This window comes from Pezoporus occidentalis, unplaced genomic scaffold, assembly GCF_034315485.1.
Source record: "Pezoporus occidentalis ecotype Australia unplaced genomic scaffold, CSIRO_AGI_Poc_V1 ctg24, whole genome shotgun sequence".
Lineage (NCBI taxonomy): Eukaryota > Metazoa > Chordata > Aves > Psittaciformes > Psittacidae > Pezoporus > Pezoporus occidentalis.
This window is the reverse complement of record NW_026914285.1, coordinates 1,849,651-1,871,406: the sequence shown is the minus strand read 5'-3', so window position 1 is coordinate 1,871,406 and position 21,756 is coordinate 1,849,651. Positions and strand designations below refer to the sequence as shown.

Here is a 21,756-nt window from a genome sequence, read left to right as displayed (position 1 = left end):
TTTGTATTTCTATTTTTCTACCGGACTTTGGTCACCCTTGATAATGCATCTTTCAATAGGAAGATGTTGATTGAAGTACCTTTTATACTACAGCAACCCTTTGTTAGATTCTAATTTTACAACTGGATTATCCAGCCTAATGCTCATGCCCCTGCATCAAATGTAGAATAACACCATTCATGTCAGTTGAATATCTTTCAACAAAAATGTGTGTGTGCACGTGTTTGTAGCAGCTGGCTCAGACTTTAAATTCAAACCATATAATTTTTCTGAATGCCTTGGGGTTTTCTTTGTTCTGTAATGTGGAAATAGTTAAATGGCATCAGTGTGTTTAACCTTAGAAAAACAAATTGTTGCACATTCCACAGATTTTTCAATACACATTGGTTTTAGGTTAATTGTATAAAAGAAGAATGGTCAGACACACTGAATCCAATGAACAGGGATGTTTGATAAAATGCCTTGTTAGAGCACAACGCTACTTTTTAGCTTAGAAATCGTAACATGAAGATGTAACATGAAGCAGTAACTATATTTGCTACATTGCAATAAATTCATAAAAAGCCTTCTCTGAATCTGGGATAAAAGTGTGTGCTTTCAATACAAAAATGAAATTCAAGTTAATTTTCCTCAATTAAGTGAAAATCTGCAATGCGCTAATTTTACTCATCAAAGACAGAAGCTTAATTTCCCTATACATCTCTAAGATCAATGCAAAAGTCATTAATTATGGGAAAGACTGCAATGAATGATTTCTGTATTAAGTAGCACCATACAAATATTTGCAAGAGTCTTTTCAGCTTTGAAAAGTGTTATTTCTTGAATGGCTTGACTTTGTATATCTCTTTTTTCTTTTTTTTTCCTTGCTGAGCTAAAAACTGCCTTTGCCCTTTTCATTTTTTTTTTTTCTTTTTTTTTTTTTTTTAGAATATTCTCTGTGGCCCAATTGAATTTTTATCCTCTCTTTTTAGGAAAATACGTCAGCTCTCAAGTGACCAGGAGTTCTTTTTCTGTGATGTGGACTCTTTAAAACCCACAAGGATGTCTAGGTTATCAGATTTACTTTAAAATGCTGCCATTCATCTGTTCAGTTTAATGCATTCTCAGTGGGGAGTTGCTATACTGGCTAAAGGCTATGCCATGCTGCAGCTTAGAAAATGAGAAAAGAAAGGCAGCCAGGCTCAGGCTAACTACACCATTAACTTTCCTTCAGCCTGCAATACATCAACAGAGCATCAGACCTAATCATGTTTTTTAGAGCTGCTTTACAACAGCAAATAACGATCAGAGATATTTATTCAAAAAGGAACACTGTGTAGTCCTTTGGAAATTTGTTGTTCCCTTGAACATGATTTGCAGTGATTGCCCATTAATCTTATCATGCATTATTCGCTCTACTTTTAAAAAAAACTATGCATGCTTTGAATGCTAGAGAGGTGAAGTCTTTACCTGTAAATGGCAGCATAATGTACTTGACTAACCTCACATAAATGTTATGTTGCTTTTCCTGTTGTAGAGCCAGGTATATTGATTAACTAGTGATGCAAACCAGCCCTTTTCTGTGTCCTACTGACTGGATCTGTTTTGTACTTGCTAATACCTAATTGGATCTCAGGGCAGTAAAGCTTGCTTTTAGTTTACAGGCAGTTTACTTCCATTCTTGTCAAAATGTAATGCACTCTGAAGACCACAGGAGCATAAGATCCAAAGCTAATCACCTGTAAACCCTGAGGAAAATCAGTTTTAGGTAGGATCTCTGCAGAATGTTTAACTTCAGGAAGGAAGGAGGATGTGTCAGTAACAGCAGAAATACCAGTCCAACATGAAATTTGTGTGCGTGTGACTTGTGAAAAGCATTGGGTAAATTCAGTAAAAAATTCCACCTGGGTGACAGGAAGTCACATCATGGTATCTCACAGTACTCATCAGGTATCTCACAGGACTCAAGGATCAGTACTTAGTGGTGCTAACAAGGAACATGCAGAGCAAATTAAAGAGGTGCCAAAATTATACACAAAACATCCCATGCTGTTCTATAACCCACTTGATCTGCATAAGAAGAAAAAGCAAGGAACTAATCTGACCAAACTTCAGTATCTGTATAAGAAGAGCAAGCTAATAGAAATAATTGTCTGAGTAAGAGCCTTGAGATTAAAAAACATATAAAGGTGAAAAAGGATATATATATTTGGGGGTTGGGGCGGGGGGGTAGTAGAGTTGTCTTATTTACTACCATTCTAATAACCATACCTCAATCTTCTGTTTCTTAATATGCTCAGAAAAATTGTTATATTTTTGAGGGTTTCTTGTTTTTTTCCCCACCACTTCTGCAATCATTGTTTGTTCTCTGCATGATAAGCATATGCATACCTGTGGCTTATTTTTTTTCTCCTAGAAAAAGTACTCTTTCTAGCATGGCTAGAGAATACAGACACACTGCTGACAGGAAAACCCTTCCCTGCCCCGCTTCTCCTTTATTTTTAGTGCATACTTTGATACTGCAGACCTTCTTACCCTCTTGGATCAGTCCTGCTGCTGTGCTGTCATTTGACTCCTTTTTGTTGTAATTCCCATGAGACACAGTCTTTGAGTGTGCCTGGGCTGTACTATGTACCATATCTACAACTATTAACTTTTTGTTAATAACTGCTGACCATGTGCCTGTTTTGACTTTTTGACTTTGCACTTTTTTTCTGTTTGTACTGATAAAAAAAGTTCAACGAAATGTCATGTGTTCCTATGGCTGAACAGCTAGATAAAGTGCTTTTATTGACCTGAGGCATTTTGTTTGCTCTCAGCATCTGTAAACTTGGTAACATTTCTTATCCTTCCATTTTTTGTACTGCCAGTGTTGCAAGGAAATTGGTGAGGGTCTGGGAAGGGCCAGCCATTGAATGCTTAAAAACTAATGGTGGGACAAAGTTGCAGGAAACTGTTAGATTTTAAAAATGGAGGAAGGAGGTTTCAGAATGATAGTGAATGTCTAGACTATTGGCATAGAATTGATAGTGGCAGCTCAGGAGCCAGATCTTAGTCCCTTTTATACTCTTCTTCACAATCAGAAACAAGGCATGATTCAGGCAGGAGATTTTCAAAGATTCGTACTAGCCAAATTCCTCCATTTTTATCTTGATACCTCTCCAGAACTAGATCAGTGTTTTGCAAGTGTGCAAAACAGTTTTCAGCTTAACATCGACTTCAAAATTCCTAGCATTCTCTGTTTGAGCTGTTCCCCCTGATCTTGATCAATTCCCAAGAAAACACAGATCTAAGACTCTATTTATTTACCAAAGGAAATCTAATAATGCTTCCAAGCTCTTCCCCAAGATGGATAGGAAATTAAACTGGGATAGGGGAATAGGGCAGTAATATTGCTCATGCCATACTGAAGTGAAGATATCTTCTGTTTTCATGCTTTTCTTGTGATAGCCACTGTCCTAAAGATCTTCATTATCTCTCTGCTCAGTACCTGCTCATCTTTTTCTTAGCTGGGGGCTCTCAGTGCTATTGGAATGAAAATAATAAATACCTGCTTTACTGTGTATTCCCACCAAGCTTCTTCTGTGAGATTACTTGTAGTAGCCAGTACTGAGGCTATGTGTTTGGAGATTTGATCTTTAATCACTTGCCTGCATCTGCCCACTGTGCAGCTGTAACACACGCTGATTTAAAGGGGGCTTTTGCTGGAGGCCCAAAAGAAGTAATATAAGCAAAAAATGTGACTAAACCCCACATCTGTATTTGTCATATACATTACCTAAAGCCCATTTCTCTCATCTCGAACTTCTTGTTTTCAATGAAATTCTCATTCCAAACTTAACTCCACTTTCTCACTTCAGTGCATTCACTTTTAAAGCTATTAAAACTTCTAAATGGAAGTAAAAACCTATATATGAGGCTAAATCTCTCTAGGTTTTTAAGCAGTTGGCTCTTTTTATTTGTGTACTAAACTATGCTTAAAGGAAAAATGTTTTATTCATGCAGATTAGTTATGTATTATGTTTCAAAGAAATATTGAATATTTAATATTTCCTCAGTATAATATGTAATTCATGCTGGAAACCTTTTCCTGAAAGTAATTAGATAATTATTAGAAAGCTTAAAAAAGAAAAAAAAACATCTGGTTTATTTTTAATGGCTTTCTCAAAGTAGTATTTTGCTAAGCTTAATAAGAAGCGCTGCTGTATATTTTCTCTACATAGCCTCTAGTAAAAAAGTGTTTTAAAAATTTCATCTAAGATCTTGAAAAAAGAACTTTTTTTATACTTTACATATATGAAATATACTTAGGAAGAAATCTCATTTCATTATGCTAGCAAGAAATTACACAAAACATTGTGTACGATTTTTCTGTATGATTCTTTGACTTGTCACAATAACCTTGTTCATTCACATTGAAAGTTTTCATTATACAAGAGATACCTAAAGGATTCCAATGTCATGAACTATTGTCTTATAATAGAATTGGAGTCAATACTGAATATGCAGACTGTGTCTTATCAGACACTCTAGCAGGGAGTGAGAGATATTGATTTGAAGAAACGCTTGAGGGAGTGAAGTTTACAATATAATGATATATGTTTAATGATAAGACTTATGACTTGCTGATAAAAGCTTAACCATAACATTATGTTACTTAGGCATTATTGTTCAAAATAAGTTAGATGAAACAATTTGTTGACTACCTTTAATTATCTTAAAGAAAATATTTTTTCTGTATTCCTCATGTACAATTATAGTTAATATGATTAATAAGTGTTTCTTCTTTACTAGCTTAATGTAGTTTTTAAAGAAGAGATTCCACAGCAGTCTTGCCATGGTCAAACAATGACAAAAATCTACAATTTCAAAGGAAGAAAATGTACTTCTAAATCCACTCTACACGATGCATTAGAAGTTTAGTGATCCTGAGAAAGATAGGCTTGCTAGCTTCACAGTTCTTAAACATGGTCATTACTCCTACAATAGTGGTAAATTTAAGAAAGTGCTGAGAAACTGAATTGTAAGAGGTATAATCTCTGCTCCATAGCCATGTCAGCTTGATAGTCCTGCCTTTTCTGCATAAAGCCTAATCACTGGTGGAAAAGAAGTGAGCATTCGCTTTCAATTTCACTGATTCCAGGAAGACTAACTCCTCTCACTCTGGCACTTGTGCTGCCTCTGGAAAGCACATTCAGACCCTGGCCTTAATTAAATTTTCATGGTGCAAAATGTTCTTTAAAGATGCTTACATTTCCTCTTGGAGAATCTGTATTGTGGAAATTTCATGTAGTGCTGGACCTGCTGTATGAGATGTGGTTCTCTCATCAGTATATTTCTTGCGTTTTATAAGGTAGGAATAGTAGAATTTGGAAGAAAGAAAGAAAGAAACTGGATCTATTTGGGTGTTTCATTCCCTTCCTCTGAGAAGCCATGTTTTTACCACACTCTGCTTTTAAATTCCCAGAAATTAATGAGAAAAGTTTTTCTGATTAATGTTGACTAGAACAGGAGCTTTGTTATTGCTCCTAACTTTGCTGAGAGCAAAGAGTTAATAGTGTTCTAAGATCACAAAATTGTAAAAAAATTAATTGTGTTTTATTTCAGAAAGCTTAAGACACTTTTTTGGCTATTGTTGAAAGATCCCAGTGCTATCAACCTAACTGTTAACTATGGGACTACAATACTTTTTTCATTTACTAAACATATTCCCAAGTCAACAAAGCTATAAATTATGAATAAGCCTTTAATGAAAATACATGAATAGGTAATACTAGCTACAATCTCCTATTATTAGCATCACAAGATATTGCTTAGTATTATATTTAAATTATGCAGATCGGAATAATTTGGTATACATCAAGTGATAAATGATATCGTTCTGTGCCACATTAATTGTATCTTTTGATACAAAAGACACTATCTGAATGCTTTGCTAATTAATCCTGTCACTCTTGTCCCAGAAACATACTGTATGTGGGTTGTTTCAAATTGCTGTGGTTAGAAATATTAAATATATAATTTAATTAATATTGCTTTTAAAAGTACTGTAAATCCGTCATATATCAAGGCAAGTTTGAAAGATGATTGTTTCTACACCACTGTGCAAATGATAGGGGTGTATAATTTCTTTACTTTGTATATAATGTTATTTATTTTTCTGTTGCCTGCACTTTCTGTTGCACTGACTGGTCATTCTTTTCCTCTTGCCAGTGTCTGACATCAGGCTGATTTGTGTGCTGCAAGTATTTGTTCATGCTGTATCTCCCATCTCTTCTTACAGATGAGCAGCTCTATAGCAACTCTTCTTATATCATATTTTTTAAAAATTGTAGTTTGGGTAGTATCTCTTTAAAGAGGTAGTACTTATGCAAATCAAGAAGCTAAAACATATGCATGTGAGATATAACCCAAAAGCTGTATCTTTCCTCAAGTTTAATAGAGAAAGTAAATGGGGAAGCATCTTCAACTTTAACCACGCATTATACTATCAGTACATCTAACAATTTTTAACACCTGCATTGGATAAAACAAAAAGATTCGTACTAATGTATTAAGACTAGTACTGATATATTCAGGGCTCCCTTAGCTGTGAATTATTCTCCCAGAACATCTGGATATGAAGCAGACCGTTGTTGCTTTTCTCTCCTCAATGCAGAGAATTTGTTTTTTCTTTCACTAAGGTCAGTATCTCTTCCAGTGTCATAAGAATTCATTTATGCATTTTTGCAATATATATATAAACGAACATTTAAATGTAAACGCACTGTTAGAAATGGCTTCCTTGCCAGAATAGGAACATTTAAGAGTCTTCAGACAAGTTCTAGGGAAGATACTAATTCAGGCCATTTAGATGGTTGTCTCCATACAGTGCTGTCTGTGCTCCAGAGCAATGCAGGTAGCCCCCAAAACATTTAGTATATGACAGCACAATATATTGAGGAACTTTCTTGTGAATATCTTTGTTGTTCTCTACAGTCAAAGTTAAAAACTGTTGTTTTGTTTTCATTTTGCACATGGTGCAGAGACTAAAAAAACATAGCTTGTTTTCAAAATATGTGGAAGAGGGATACTGATTTGTCTGTGGAAATGTTAAAACATTTTTATAGTAGCCTAAGAACTTGCAGTCAAAAAGCGAAAGAGTCAGTGGTTTGTATGCAATTATATTCAAACCCTTTTCAACTGGTAATGAAACCTGGTTAACAACTTGGTGCATTATGGATCAACCTTGCTACTTTTGCTGTTTCTGGTTTTACCAGAAGTACTAACCCCTCCAAGCGTTTGAGTGAGAAACATTTTAAATGCAAGGATAGCAAAATTGTTCCAGGTGTTCATGAGACAGCTGATGTGGTGGCATCTACTTGGCCATTAGCAGACTAGGTCAACTAGTCTTCTTGTCTTACTATTTATATGTCAGTATGGGTTTTTTTTTTGAGAAACTCCTTCAGAAATGTGACAGACGGAAAGAAGCCTGCTAAACACAGGGATGTTGTAGAAAACCTAGGACTGGGTGGTCTCCTTGACAACTTGGAAGGAATTTTAAGCAGTATAATGGCAGTCTGCACTGTTTAGAGACCAGTTCTGTTCAGTTGGAATTAATAGATCAGAAAAATTACAAGATCTGAAAGATTAGTGTATCAGAACACTAAAAGTCCAAAACAGGATCCAGATTTTTCAATACGAAGGTTTTTAATTGCTTTACTCTTAGGGCCAGAAATACTTGACTCTTCTCAGTCCCTCAGTAAATTTACAAGGTGCTCTCCCATCTATGAGAGGCTTGTGCCTAGCTCATACAGACCACAGAAGCACATTTATGTAAAGAACAGTAACAATCCTCCAAGCAATAGAGGAGATAAAAAGGAAGAGAATTTGCATTATATCATTTGAAGCTATTCCTGCTGGAGTTTAATCTTGCCTTCCAAATGTGTTAAAAATCTATACCTTGATTTGAAAAAAGTATGAACAATTGATATGGAAAATCTGGATTCTAGGGTGGGTTCTGATACTTGCCATTAATTTCTTTGCCAAAGACAGCAAAAACAATCAATTTAGTAAAGTCAGGAAACATCTGATAAAATTGTGCTATCAGTTATGTAAGGCATTGCCTTTATGCTTTTTTCCTAAGTTATCAGTAGATTTCTAAAATAATTCAGTGTTGATACCCATGCTAAGTTCATACTAAACCAGAAGAAAAAGACTGCAGAGAAGATTGAAAAACAGGTACATGAGGAGAAGAGCCTTAAATGGAAGTTACAACTATTTTGAGGAATATCCAGAGTTTTTGTTTTAAAACCCGTAGCACTCTTACCACCTAGGGGCATCTTCCACAGCCTTTCACCCGTTAGGGTATCTTTCAATGTCAGAATGAAGATGCAAGTCACAAGTCTTACAGTGGTTCTCAGAGCTGTACTAATTCTGATGCAGATATAATATGAAAGTCTAAATTTTCGATTATCTACTTTTATCAATCTCAACTTAAGTGCTGAAAAGAAGGAAACTTTGTCATTCTTCCTTTTGTCTGCCTATTAGACCTACTTCCATGTATTACAATTTTATGATCAATGACTGCGAAAGAGCAGTAAACACTTGTATTTTGATTTGTTGTGTTCTTTTTTGTTTGGCTTGGTTTTTTTTGTTTGTTTGTTTGTTTTTGGGTTTTGGTTTGCTTTTTTTTTTGCTATTAAATTTTTAAAGTTTAACTTCAGAGAAGAAAAGGAAGAAATTACCACTAAGCTTGGCAGAACCTATGTTATCTTGGACAATAAGGCTTCTCCACAAGCTTTATACCACATCCTGGAGCTCTAAGGACTGTGCAACTAATATGAGCGTGTTTATTTATTATTTATGTAAAATAGATTCTTAATTCCTGACATTAAAAAAATTACCTTCTAACTTGAAGCACCAATAGTTATGCACCCAAACTAGTAAAATATTTTTGGTCAAATAAAGTGAAAGAAAAAATAAATAGTTAAATAATAATAGTTAATAAAATTAATAAATAAAAGGTCAACATCCCATATATATTCCTAATATATACCATTTTAAAATACTGCAAACACAGTGTATATTTAGTGTCTATTGGGACTTTTGCATAAGTAGCATGCTCATAATCTCCATTTTTGTTTGCCTCTCCACTTTCCCATCTTTAGGTCAGGTGTTTGTTTCAGAATTTTACGTGTTGATAAGCAGGATATTAGTTCTTTCACAGGATTAAGGAAAAAGGATCTTGCTGGGGAGAAAAAAAAAAAGAAAAAAACAATAATCTAAATATTTCACTAACTGCTTGATGCTTGTGTGAAAACTGCATAATATTTTACAAATTTCAGTGAAACAAATTCAAGTATTGTATTAAAAAACATTTTAGCCAAACAAGAGTCTCACTGCAGCTTAAAACCTATGAAGCCCAGCTATGTAAATTTCATGAATCAGATTGTACTTAGCATATAAGTGAATAATATTGGTTCCACTTTTTTGTTAAATTAGATTTCGTTACATAATAAAATTGGCTTACAAAGAAGTCTTAAAAACCATTACCTTCAAAATGTATGTATTATGCAGAACTGAGTTTCTTTTAATAAATGAATAAGAAATGAATCCCTAATTTTCAGTAATCACAAAATAATTGATTTAACTATAGTCAGAGTTTATTTCAGTTCAGTAGCCATTCTTAGCATACATCAGACTCAAATAACATCTAATTTTTACAGGGAAATATGGTGAAATACAGCCATTAGTACTGAAAAGGCACTGTTAAAATCAAAATGCTATATATAATGAAATTCAATTAAGCTCAATCAAGAGATTTTGATAATCAAAACATTTAACGGGTGTGGCCAGCATCTTCAGAAATGTTGGTTTGTAAATGATCAATAATCATTCATGCTTTTTTTTGGGGGGGGACTATTTAATTTTGCTTAAAAGTAACATATGAGTTTATTTTTCATTAGTCAACAATTTTGAAGACCTAACTGGTGATTGTAAGGTTCTCCCAGTCTGCTAAGTGAGAGTGTCAATTCTTTCTTATTCTTCCAAATATAATATATCTTCTTACTGGGGTTTGTTGGACATACATCATCACAAAATAGGATATGCACTGATATTTTGCTTAGACACTGCAGCTGATGCATTTCAACATTCCATTATATATGCATATATATGTATAGCACAAATGAGAAAAACACTTATCTAACAAGACACCCTTCTGTGCACATTTATCTAGTAAGCAAGAACAATTGCACTGCATAGTTATCTCTGTTTAATTACCTCATTAAACTAAGATGCTGCAAACAACTTTTTCATTAGTGCCAAGCAGATGAAACTAGAGAGATTCTTTGAATGTCCAAATGTAATCTCCTTTTCAGAGAAGCTGTTAGCCAGGAGCCATTGTATACCTCTTCCAAGATAAAAAAAATACTCCAAATCAAGCAGAAAAAAAAAAACAAACATCTTCACACAAGAGTCAATATTAGAGTGACATTTTAGTCAAGGGGTGCAAAGGATGTTATGGGACCTAGAAGATAGTTCAGAACTGGGTTAGTCTTTGCCTTCCTTTCTCCTACCAACACTGAGAATATGTGGAGGAAAGGAAAACCTAATGCTCAAGATTAAAGTAAGTGATAAAATATTGCCCTGAAGACCTTTTCCTTCAGGACACCAGAACTGTCAACTATATTAAGGGCATATTGATAGACTGTCTTGGAAGCATCGTCATCTACCTTTCTTATTTACCAAAATATCTTAATTATTCTGCCTTGGCTTAAGTTTATTAGGAATTGTGGGCATCCTCATAATTAAGTGCTTCATTGTTTATGCTATCCTTAAATGGCATTTTATTAGTATAGTTTCCCTTAACAATTTAGGTTTTGTTAGCTAAAAAAAAAAAATTATAGCAATCAAATTACCAGATGGAATACCTCATGGAATGCATGTCCACGTGATTTATGTATAGCTAATTAGAAGGGTCACAAAATATTCTTTTTCAATTGGTTTGAGGTCATTAATTTCCTTGTTAAAGGAAAAACTTATTCCTCTATTAATGTTCAAACAAAAAAAAAAAAAAAAGGCAAAAAACAAAACCCAAACAAACAAAAAACTTGTAAGCACTGAAGAACCTGATTGTATTTTAAGGGTATGATCTGTTCTTCTTTCCTTCTTTCCTATAAAAGTGTTCTCTGAACAGAAATCAACTTTTCTGTAGCTTCTTTTTTTTTAATTAATGATGGGCTATGTATGCTGGTAGAAGCTCAATAGGTAGAAACTGCATCCTATAGAAGGTATTCTTTGTCTTAAAAATTCGTTACCTTTTATCTGTCACTCCCAGTTTCTCCATCTCTTTTTTTCTCCCTCAAACATGCAGGTACTATAAAATTTAATCCATGGTATTTATCTGAAAATAGGTAAGCCAGTATCTCCCATCCCTGGCTCGTGGACATAAGATTTTTAATATGTATATCAAAACTTCTTTAAAATTATGAAGTATTAGCTCTTCCTTTCTTTGTTATAATTCAGATGAAAAATTGGGAGAAATGATGACACTCACAACACCGGACTGAAACTGTCAACACAATATGTGAATACTGCATTCTACTTTTTCATTTCTCTAATCTTTAGTCATTGATATAATTAATATAGATCCACATTAAATGGTGTAAGTGCCTGTACCTGGATATTTACACTAACTTTAAAATAGTTATATAGTCCTAAAAATGCTACAAATTATAACAAAATGCACTGATGAAATCTCAGTAATCCAGAATTATGTAATTGTCTGGAAACACCCAGAAGACTCATAGACTTAAGGGCTGCAGTTCATAAATAAGACAGATTTGTTTTCAGAAAACTAAAGATTTTTATTATAGAGTTAGCTTTATAAGTTGTCTACAATTTGATTAGATACCCTAATGAAAAATTGAATTCAGCACCTTCTTCCCCTGTTTAGCCATCCTTAAAGTTTCCATTACAAACATGTATAACATTTTAACCTATTTTCATCCCAATAGGCTTTAAGTACATGTTTTACTATTTAGTCTGTAAAAACTAATTCACATTAATAGCATGTTAATCTATATGGTTAACACTTGTCTTTGGTAATAATCGTGGTTTAGTTTTATAAAGCATTCATGAAATGTCTTGCTAAATTACATAAAGATCATAATAGGCATTTAATGAACGCTTTTTAAAATGAAGTAGAAATTATTTTAGATTATAAGTAACTGTAGGTTTATAAAGCCATCATTATATATCTATTAAGACCATTTAACTTAAGTGTTCCATAATTAGAGAAGAGTCAGAATTTTAATTGCACATTCGCAAATTGCTAGCTAGGACTTCTGAAAACAGCTCTTCTTCTATTCTAACACTATTGAAGAGAGTTTGCATTTTCTACTTGTTTTATTTCTGATTTTTTTTTTTAATTTCTAAAGAATATCCTACTATACTATAATAAATGATATGGGACAGAAATAAAATGGCATCTAATATACTAATAGTTCCTAAAAAAAACCTCTAATAATTAAGAAACTAATTATACATTTAATTTTTGTTTGTTAACTGTTAAAATTGAATCTGAATGGGAACTGATTGGCTGAAAGTATTGACAAGGGCAGGCAGAGTGCTTTTACCTCTGAATGATTAGCTGAAAACAGGCAATAATATCTCTGCCTGAATCTCATTCTTTTCACCTAAATCTACCGTTTATGTAGTGTCTCAAATAATAAAAAATGTACTTGTCATTGTTTCTGTTGTATTCAGTATCTCTGGAGAGACTAACTAGCTTTTTCTTTTAATCACAAAGAATGTAAAGTGTGCTCAGCTACCAGATACACACTAGTATGAAAAGAGTGTTCTTGAGGACACCAACATTGTTCATTCTGTGCTGTTCTTAATTCAGTTGTCAGACCTCAGTTTTGTACAGGCCTTCCACAGTCAAGGAAATACATACAAAGCCCATAAGTGTCTCATTCTTTTCAGAAACATAACTTTGACATTAGTAATACATCAGATTGTATTTCCCAGGATGGGCATGCAGATTCAGAAAGAGGGATGATCTTGGTACATGATGGTCTCCCATGTGAAATACTACACATACACCCGTTTTTACTTGTAGTGTTGAATTTCCCAACTGTTTACCGATGTTCACATTTTCTCTTCAATTTGGGGTCAAAGAAGAAGCAAAATATTTGCACTTGAGCAGCAGAATGTTAAAAATGGCAGAAACGGTTAGCCTTTATCTCACACCCATCACTACTCACTATTCCATTTCACCTGTTTCCTTTCCATTACCTGTTTCCTTTCCATTATCCTCAGTTCGAGGCTGGCAAAATTACATTTTCTCTGTTCCGTTTTGTTATTCTTTGTTTTTAAGTCTTGAATCAAATACACTATATTAGTGTCTATGGGCCCCCAAGAGTGAATTAAATGATGTGACTAACATTACTGAAGGCCATTTTCTATTAAAATCCAGTTCTTGTTTTCTTTCATAATTCTGATTGGTTGATTTTAATAGGTCTTTCCCAACAATACATTTAGCTTGCTAGCAATTTTATAGAGTATACAAATGTTACACTTGGCTAAGTGTATGTTTTTCTAGTCTGAAGCTCATCTAATACTGCACACGTGGGGGAAACCACAGAGAGCTCCTTATTTTTTTTTTTTTTTAATAGTCTTTGAGACTTAAATGTAAGTTTGTCAAGAAATGAAACTACCCTGCAAACTGACTGTATTTCCTTCTCCTCTAAGCCAGCTTTCTTTAAATGCAAACAGTAGTTCTACAGTTTTTGCTGTCAAGGGTCAGTTCCGTCATTTAGCTCAGTTCCTTCATTGAGCTCAGTCAGAGACACACAGATCTATTGCAGGAAGGAAGTCCCCAGAAATATTCTACTGATGTAGTCTGAAGTACCTACCTTGTAAAAAATTTTGGTTTTTATCAATCTGTTTATCCTGGTAAGGAAAACAGGCATTAAACAGTATGAGTATTAGAAAAAGAAAGTAATATATGAGAAGAAAAGATGGCAAACTCGTTAACAACCTAAAATGAAAGTGGAGGAGAAGTAATAGTGGAAAAAAAGCCACTCACAGAATGACCTGATACTAGGGGAAGAAGACGATAAAAGCAGAAGATAGACCATTAAGGAGAAAATATGAAAGAACAAAAAAAATAATACATGAAAGCCATGTAAAAAGAAAGCCAGGTGTTGGAGAAACCAGCTGCAGGTAGCTGCAATGAGCACATTTAACGGCAAGCCTGGCAAAAATAGTGGCCAGACTAGATTAAATCCTCTAAATTGAAATAACATAATCTATTAGCAGCTGCACTTTGGTTAGGGTATGCTTTGCTCTGAGAAACAATGTGAAGGAATCACTTTGTTGTAGTAAAGATACTAGTATTATATTCTCATATGGATCATGTATTGCTATGAAAAGCAGCTATAAAGACCCTAATTTTTCTACCTAAAATACTACAAGGTCTTTGCCTGCTGGAGTTGGTATTCAAAAGGAAAATACTCATAGGCACTTTCTATGGTCTGTCTTGCTAAGAGAAACTTTTGAGTCTAAGTTGATTCTTCATTTGTGCTCAGAAAAATTTAGAATTTTATATTATCTTATATCTCTCACTTCTGTATTTCAGGTGTGTTTCTTTAATAGCTGAATTCTTAGGCTTGGTTTGAGCAATAATCATAGAAGAAAACCCTGAATTTCATACTTAGTTCCTGGTTGCTTGATATTTGAAGCACATAAATACTTATTCTACTATACTATCTCGGTAGCATAGGAGTGTTCCAACTTTATTAACTGAAATATTAAAGCAGCATCCTCCTTCTCCTATAACTATACTAAAGTTTTAAGCCATATTAATAACTATGCTTTTTGTCTTCTAAAATCACCAGTAATACTCTGGCTGTGCAAATGTACAAGCAAAACATTTAGTGCCAGCTAAAATAACAGTATTATACTGGCAACCACAAGTTATTGGCTACAGAAATCAAGAGGTGCAGACAGCCTCATAATGTTGGCACAACAAATTGTTGTTATGGAAACTTAGTTTCTCAGGACACATCTGCAGATCTTAAAATATTTCATTTTAGCTTGTAGCTAGAAGTTTGCAGCTGCTCTCTGCTTATAGTATAAGAACTTACTAACAACTGTCATCTGTAGTACAGCAAAATACACTATAAACTATTCAGAAATTGTTTTCCTCTGAGAGTCCAGCAATATTTTCCCCAAAATGTTCAGTTTTACTGCCTTCTTGAGGGCATTGTTGCTGAAAAGAAGCATAGCTTTTTTGACAAGTATTCTTAAAGGCACCAAGGAAGTACTGACTTGTTACTACTATAATAAACCCTAAAGTAAACCACTTTCTTTTAAAACTGCAATTCATCAATTATAACATATTTCTAAAGCTGCATAATTTTCATTTGCATCAGATGGATAACATACTGCATTAAAAAATTTGGATTAATTTAGCTTTTAATTTGTCAGCTGGATGCATATTTATTCTCTCTCAAAATGCAATAAAATGGACAGCTTAGGAAATGACAGACAGCAGCTGACCATATACAGTGATTTCTTTTCCTGGGAAGGATTTGACAGTCAATATATGTTCTTTTTAATTTCAGTGCCAGAATTCAGTTGGGTTTTGGTGTTCTGGTTTTTTAATTTTTTTTCTTCATTCAAAATGTCATAATTCCTCCAGAATTAAAAACTGCATTGTATAGACAAGCCTAAAATGGACAGTAATATCTGCTCTTAGAATATGTGTTTATTCATTCTGCTGCAAGTATTAGCTGAAGCTTATGTGGTGTGTTACAGTAAAGAGATAATAAATAGGATATGAAAGAAAATGCCCTGAGGTAAAATCTTAGCTTCATTGAAAATCAATGGCAAAACTCCTACGGAACATCAGTGGGACAAAGACTTTGCTGTTCATGTGAGAATTGAAATAGAATTTAATTTCTTCACTTGTGAATGAGAAGTTTTATTATGTGATTATTTTATTTGGGTTTAATTCTCTGTTATTTCTTCAGGCAAAGCTCCAATTGAAATCTCTTGTCTCTAGCAATCAGTGGGAATTTTTCCTAAGGAGAACATTTTGTCAGCATTGTGCAATTTATTCTCTTTTGGTTTTTATCTTTTGTCCACTTTATTCTTTATCTTATGGGAGAATAAGGGAAATAGGCAGCTTTTTGGAACTGGGTAAAATGAAAAAGTGTAACAAACCAAGGAAAAGAAGTAAAGATTAAATAGGGTTAAATTTATATTGTGGCTGTGGAACTAGGGTTGCCTTACTTGCATAAAGGTTTTGTCACTGCTTTTGCAAACAAGTGGAAAAAGATAGCATAGCAAACTCATTGAAGGAGCTGTCCCTTGAGTCTGTGTGCTCCTCAAGAGACATTTTTTCTTACTTCTTTTGTGGCTTCCTGCCACACCAAGTCCTCAGGATGCTATCTGGCATCCTGCTCCCAGGTAGCTGCCTCCCCTGCAGGAGCATGGAAAACAGGCTGAATACCTGACTTGTTCCCACTTACCTATCTGATTTGCAGCTCTTGCTGAAGGCAGCAGCCTGCCTTTCCTGCAACCCTCATGGTTCTGCTAGTTGCTGTCACAGCTAATGGACCCCTGATGTCTCTTAGATGCTTTCTCATGACTCTTGCCAGTGGCATGGGATAGCATCTTGCAGTGCTTCAGGATGCCAGTCTGCAAAGCAAAAGGCTGACACAGTCCAGCACCAGCAGTGGCAGAGTGTGTGAGGAGGAGTGGGGAAGAATAGGCATAGAGAGAGAAAGGCACTGCTGCTCTGCACGGGTGGACTTCACCCCCACCAGCTTGTAGGGAAGGCAGTGACAGTCACCACATTTGGGGGAAAATTATTGGTGTCAAACCATTTTCTCTTGCTCTCTGTAGCATTCACCTTTTACTTTTAAATTACATGGAGCTCAAGGATGCAGCTGGGCTGTCCCGCATGGCACAAATATGACCTGCTCATGCTGAACTTCTGCTCTCCTTCAGGAGCCTGTGCTATGGAGCATTCTGGAAGTCATCTAATCTTGCTTTCGACACTTCACAGGGTAAGAGTCTATTCCCTTGTAGCTTGTGGAATAGTTGAATTGTCCTCATTATTAGTGTATCTAGTTTCTAGTATTAAGTTCTCTTTACCTGCTTTACCTTTTTTTCATGTATAAATACTTGTAGCCTAAGATCAACTTATATTAGCTTTTCTTGCATGTTTTAAACATAGATTGAGCAAGATTTGTAATTATAGGCAAGTTTTAAAAATTCAAGTCACTCATACAACTGCTTTTAAAGTCTGAGCACCCTACTGATGTGCTTTGTATTGTATCCACCAGAAAGAGATGCTATATTTCAGTAACAGCCTCACTACAATAAAGGCAATGAAATCCATCTATTCAGGATTTATCTGATGCAAGGCCTATATGAACTTTATTTACATCACCGCAAAGAAAGTTGCAGTTAGTTGTGTTAGTCATTGAATAATTTCTTACAAACAACAAAATATGCTTACTACTATTACATTGCAAGTTAGGTATAACTGGAAGACATGAAGAAAAATTTGAATAGAATTTATCCCCAAATTTCCACAAGACATTGAAATGTTAGCTTTTTCCTTCATCTCAGAAACTAGTTCATATTTGTGTTCTTGATTTAATAAATATCAACAAAAATGCATATCTAGCAGAATACTTGAATGTTTATAAGCTGTGCAATAATGTAGACAGTCTGAAAATTACTTTTTCCATGTCTTTTGTATTTTTCTCCTATGGTTTGTCTTTTGGTCAACTTTGCAACACTGGCCAGAAGTATAGACTTTTGATTGGAAAGATTTTACTGCTGCAGGCAAAAAAAAAGATAAGAAGTTTTATCTTTGCATTACCTGAAGGTTTCAGTATTGTACTTTTAGAAGACTAATTTAAATGTATAATTTAATTTTTGTTACTTCTCCCATGAAAAATAAGAAGTGGTAATATTAATTTTAAAAAACATTTTCCTGTATATTTAAGACAGGCAAGATCCAAAGAACTGAGAGGTGAAAGCACTTTTAGTTCTATGTTGCCTATTGTTAAGCAAATGTTCCTCTACTTGTTCAATTCTGGTGTGAAGAACTGGATATGGGTTGGGTGCCACATGTCCTAAGGGCTAGCTGCAGATACTAAAAGTAATGGTAAAAGTTATTTCACTCTTTATACACTGTTAGAAGCAACTGGGGGGGAAAAACAGCCTCAAAAATTGAGGGGGAAAAAAAAAAATGTTCCCCGTAGAATTCATGTATTTTTTGTAGAAAAAAATATAACTCTGATTTTTCTCAGCTTTTCCACTGTTGATGGTAAGACTCCAATACCTAATCAGTATCTGTGAGGCATAGTCATTATTTACTGCTGTTCAAATGAAATTATAAAACAGAACAATAAAATATAATTGGGAGAGAACTGTAGAAAATAAAAATATTACGGATACTAAATTTCCATATAAAATATATACATTGCTTGTGTGAATAAAAGACATATAGCAGCTTTATTTTATTGGGTGAATTGGACAAATGCCCAAATACTTGAAATGAGAATAAGAATAAATACAGGACAATCCAATTTCATTTTATGTAACAACAATTATTATTCTGTTAATAAGATCAATACTATTCTAAAATATTTATAAAATTAGGAAATTTGCCTCTTATCACAAGTATGTTAAAGCTAGTTTTAATGCTTGAGGCACAGAACAGGTTGACAGCTTTGGGTTTTGGCTTGTGTGCACTAGCATATCAATGGAAAATATTTACAAAACTTTTCAGTAGAATAGCTGAACTCCAAGCCAAAAAAAAGCTAATGAAGGGAAGAGAGAATAGGGCAAGCTAAATAAATGATTTAGCTGTTGTTTGATTAAAAGCCTGCATATTTAATGATTCAGACTCAAAGCTTTAAAGTCGGCATTGTTTATAAATTTAATATTATGTAATTGAACTAAATAAGAAATTACAATTATTTACCTATTTGATTTTTTTATTAGTATTAAGAGAATTACTGGCTTTTATAAGGTTTTCTTATACCTATTATTGATTTTTTTTTATTAGTATTGAATTACTGATGGCTTTTATAAGTTTTTCTTATATCTATTATTTTACCAGTGTCATTGTAAAAGATGCATTTGATATGAATTAAACCAAGCGTTTCTAGTTCCTGGGGGGCTTTTTTCTTTATTTATTTACTTGATATCAGATGGCCTTAAGAATTTTTTTTTTTTCTTCTATGTTAAACCACTAAGAAGATCTGATGCACTGTGAAAACTGGTGGAAAACTGTAACATGACAACGAAGTAGTGAATCCAGGTGTAAGCCAGACTGTACCCAGAGTGCCTTGCTGTTGTGTACAGAAGGAGGACAGCAGAGAAAACAGATGTCCAGTTACAACTTCTAGGACTTTTAAGGAGGTGAAGAAAATGTGACTCTTAGTTAAATTAGTTTTGAAAATATATTAGTGTTTCAGTTTAGAAATTTCACCCAGTGTCAGCATACACACTCAGTGCAACACTTCATTACTCCTATCAAGCCAGGCTGTAACCTAAGTCATGATATCTTAAGAATGAAGCTTAGTCAGGTTGAAGAGGCAGGCTATACACAAAGCCTAGAGTACTTTTTTTCCATTAAGTTCTCCACACATTTTGATTCATTAACTAGTTCACAGATGTCTGTTTCAGTATGGTACAAAAATTTGCTAAAAATGAATTTTACGAAGTTGAATGCAAGAAGAGTTTAAGTGCATTTTGTAAGAACAAGTGCTTGATCTTTGCCCAAATGTAGAGCTATGTTAACTAAATTATTAAGAACTAGTTCATAATAAACCCCACAATATCTAAACCAATTTTCTTCCTTTTGGCCAGGCTGAAGAAGCCATCTGATTTTTATTCTACTGGGAACACTCATCACTTGATAGGATTTTTTTATATCTCAGAGTCTGTCCAGTGGGAATGTTTTTTGACATCTCTTAGAAAAAAATTCTAAACCTTGTTCCTCACCCTCACTCACTCACAGGTGACCAGTCAAAAGCCATTTCTGGTGCCTTGGATACTGTTTGTGGGATCAAAAGGCCACTGCTGGTTGTGAAATTCTGAAGACTGAGATGTGGCTGCGTATTTCAGAACATGAGCTTATGCTTCACTAAAACTTCACCTTGGAAGAAAAACAGATGACTATTAAGAAAAGTGACCTAGATTATTCTAAATTATTAATATTTTTAATTCATACAAAAATAAGTGCTAACATGCTCCTGATCTAAGTTCCCTGATTTAACATGACAATACTAATTTAATAAGTGGGCTGCACTGTAAAAATAAGATGCAAGCATAGAAACCTCTGGTTATCTCTTTTTGCTCTCACTTTAAAAATACATATCAATTACATATTTTCAATGCTTTTTCCCCTTCATTGTGAGAGAGGACTCATCAGTGAAACTGAGAGCACAGCTTGGACTTAGATATTGATTTCACAGAGGTATCTTTGCTGATTTTCTTTATAGCATTTTCATTTGGTATCAAAATGATATAATAATCCTTTCACTGGAACATTTTTTGGTAGTTGCTTTTCTTCCAGTCACTTCTCAATCTCTAATTATCGGGGTTCAAGCAAGGTGTGTTAGTAGTAATGCTAGGAAAAAATGTCACAATAAGATCTTATTAGAAATAAACTTCAAAAATAATGTTTTATTGTAAGAAAAGCTCTTCTAACTTCAGATATAATTACCCTGCATAATGAACTTGCAAATATCCTGTGTCAAGCCACAGATTCTGAAAGAAGTCACAGAGTAGCCTAATATTCTGAGACTCTGTATGAGAAATCAAGTTTCAGAATCTCCATGTTTCTCTTTTGCTCTCACACTTACCGGCTCATACACTCATGCACACTCACGTGTACACTGTACTGCTCTACAATCAAAGAACAAATGTTCTTTGAAAATGCTCTTTACCAGAAATACAGTTGGAATAGTCAATCTGTTCTCATTTTGAACTGACTGAAAAATACTCATAAACCCCTTAATGCTCATTATTTTCTGGCCTCAGATTTTGAGAAGATGTGTTTTGATAATGTAGTTGCTTTTGATTATTATATTTTTTTTTTTTTTAATTTCTGGTGTTTGAGTCAGTCTTTGAGGTGTAAATGAAGAGACTTAATTCAAACCAGAATCCAGCTTCTATCCCATAATCAGGCTATGCACCTCACTGTCATTAATACCAGGTCTGTGTGCCATAGGATGTCCCACTACCAATCATCTGGTTGGAATCAGACATAGACATGAAAGTCCATTTTTATCAGTTAACCCAAATAATTCAGAGCACACTTCAGAGTTTGTATTGGATTTCTAGGGGATATTTTCTAGTTTTACATCTTTTGCAGAAAACCAGGTGACTGTTGTTTTGTTTTGTTTTTTTATATAGTGCTTGATGGTAAAAAAATGACATTAAACTCACATTGACATCTCTGAGCTGCAAGGTGATTATATATGAAGGAAGTGCTCTGCCAGGTTTTTAAAGAAGGAGCGCTTGAGCCATATCTGTTGTCAAACTGCAGTTTATTAAACAAGACAGACAAGCAAGGTGGTCCCTCATTTCATGTCCCGTATTTTTGATTTGTTACTCCAACATCACTGAGTCCTATCAGAGGACAACACTGTGTCAGGTACTGTACAATGTACAAACAAAGAAAAAATATTGCTTTTGTCTCTTAAGGTAACTCAATAAATGGCTTTCTTCATTCTGCAGACATCATCCACCAAT

The 21,756-nt window shown here is 34.2% G+C and overlaps 1 long non-coding RNA gene across 1 annotated transcript in view; it reads left to right on the top strand.

Moving 5' to 3' along the window:
• Nucleotides 1–20,526, top strand: part of LOC134165485 (uncharacterized) — a 77,847-nt gene extending 57,321 nt beyond the window's left edge. The window contains exons 2-3 of the long non-coding RNA XR_009965555.1: nucleotides 16,984–17,048; nucleotides 20,018–20,526. This is a non-coding gene — a long non-coding RNA (uncharacterized LOC134165485). The remainder of the gene's footprint in view (nucleotides 1–16,983; nucleotides 17,049–20,017) is intronic.
• Nucleotides 20,527–21,756: the final 1,230 nt, after the last annotated feature.